The sequence below is a fragment of the Carlito syrichta genome, unplaced genomic scaffold (assembly GCF_000164805.1).
Source record: "Carlito syrichta isolate Samal-C Ts95f unplaced genomic scaffold, Tarsius_syrichta-2.0.1 Scaffold301693, whole genome shotgun sequence".
NCBI lineage: Eukaryota > Metazoa > Chordata > Mammalia > Primates > Tarsiidae > Carlito > Carlito syrichta.
This window is the reverse complement of record NW_007245789.1, coordinates 411,843-414,068: the sequence shown is the minus strand read 5'-3', so window position 1 is coordinate 414,068 and position 2,226 is coordinate 411,843.

Genomic DNA, 2,226 nt, shown 5'->3' with positions numbered 1-2,226 from the left:
TTGTTCTATCAATTATGGAAACAGGAGTATTGAAATATTCAGCTATGGTTGTGTATTTTTCTGTTTTTCCTTCTAGTTCTTTCGTATTTGCTTTGTATATTTTCAATCTTTCTTATTATGTGCACAAATGCTTAGGAGTGTTGTTTTCTTGACTGGCTGCTTTATCATCATAAAATGGTCTTATTTATCCCTGGTAATATTCTTTACTGTAAAGTCTACTTTGTATAATATTAACATAGCCATTACATCTTTCTTATGTCCAATGTTAGGTGATGTTACAAACTGAATTATGTCCTCTTTCACCTCCAAATTTATATGTTGAAGCCCTAACTTTCAATGTGACTATATCTAGAAATGGGACCTATAAGAAGATAATAAAAGTTGAATGAGGTCATAAGGGTAGGGTATTAATCTGATAAGGGCTAATATCCTTGTAAAAAGGGGAAGAGAGCATTCTCTCTCCACACATCGCACTGTCTCTGCCACAGCATCCACTGAACTGCCATGCTCCTTCAAGTCAAGGTAGTCAGTTTAGCCTTCACAGCTTAGACTTGTGAGATTAGCATAGTGTGCCACCTGGGATGTTGTGTGTACCTATAGTCTCTAGAGGACAGAGGAGAGGCCATGTTAAGATGCAGAAAGAAAGGGGTCACCTGCAAGCCAGGAAGAGAACCCTTACCAGGAATCAAATTGTCTCTAGCACTATAATCTGGAAGTTCTAATCTCCAGAGCTGTGAGAAAATAAATTTCTGTTGTTTAAAACACTCAGTCTATGATATTTTGTTATGGTAGCCCAAGTAGGCTAAAACAAGTGATAAAGGTTTTCTTCCTTAAACTATTGCTTTTAAATGATTTTTACCTTTACATTTAAAGTAGCTTTCTTATAATGAGTGCATGTTTGGGTCATTTTTACATAAATCTGACAATATATGCTTTTTTTTTTTGAGTTGGAGTCTCACTCTGTCGCCCAGACTGGAGTGCAGTGGCCGCTCTCGGCCACCGCAGCCTCGACCTGCTGGGCTCTGGCGATCCTTCCGCTTCAGCCTTCCAAGTAGCCGGAATTACAGGCATGCGCTACCACACCCAGCTGATTTTTTGATTTATTGTAGAGATATGGTCTCACTGCCCAGGCGGGTCTTGAACCCGCGGGCTCAGGCAATCCACTCACCTCAGCCTCCCAAAGGCGCGGGATTACAGGCTGAGCCACCGAGCCCGGCTAATATATGCTTTTTAATGGAGGAGTTTAGACCATTTACACTTAATGTGCTTATTTATATCGTTAGGGTGAGTCTATCAACTTGCTGTCTGTTTTTATTTTATCATTTTTTCTTTGTTCCACTTTTTAAATTTCCTAACTTTTGGAGATATAATTTGTGGAGTTTTCTTTGTTGACTACTTATCTTTTTTTGTTGGTTTAGTATTTATGACTCTTATTGTTATTTTAGTGGTTGTTTCAGGGTTTATAGTATACATCATTAATTTATCACAGTCTATTTTCAAACAATATCAACAACAGTATATTTTAATTGCCCCCTTTGTACTTTAGGCTATTGTAGTAAAAATTTTGTTTGTTAATGTTATAATCTCCATATTACATGTTTTTGTTTAAACAATTATCTTTAAAAGTGGTTAACTAATAAGAATAAATTTTTACATATTTACCTATGTATTTACCATTTCTGTTTACTCTTCATTTCTTAGGGTTGATTTATTTTTTACATCTAGTATCATTATCCTTGTTCGTAGAAGACACCTTTTAACCTTTCTGGTAGTGCAGTTCTGTGGATAGTGAATGCTTTCAGTTCTTAAGTGTCAGAAAAAGTATTTTGCCTTCATTTTTGAATTCTAGGTTGACTTTTTGAAGACTATTTTTTAAGAGCAGTTTTCAGATCACAGCAAAATTGAGAGGAAAGTACAGAGATTTTCCATATACCCTCACCCCCAAACATGCACATCCCACCTGAGTATCATCATCCCTCACCAAAATGATAAATTGGTTATAACTGATGAACATACATTGACAGATCGTGATTACCCAATGTCCATGGCTTACATTAGAGTTCATCTTTGTGTAGTCCAGTTAAATGAGTTTTGCCAAATACATATGGACAGGTATCCACCACTGTAGTATCATATAGAGTATTTTCACTGCCTTCCAAATCTTCTACTCTTCACCTATTCATCAATCCTTCCTTATTAACCCTTGGCAATTAAAAATCTTTTCAT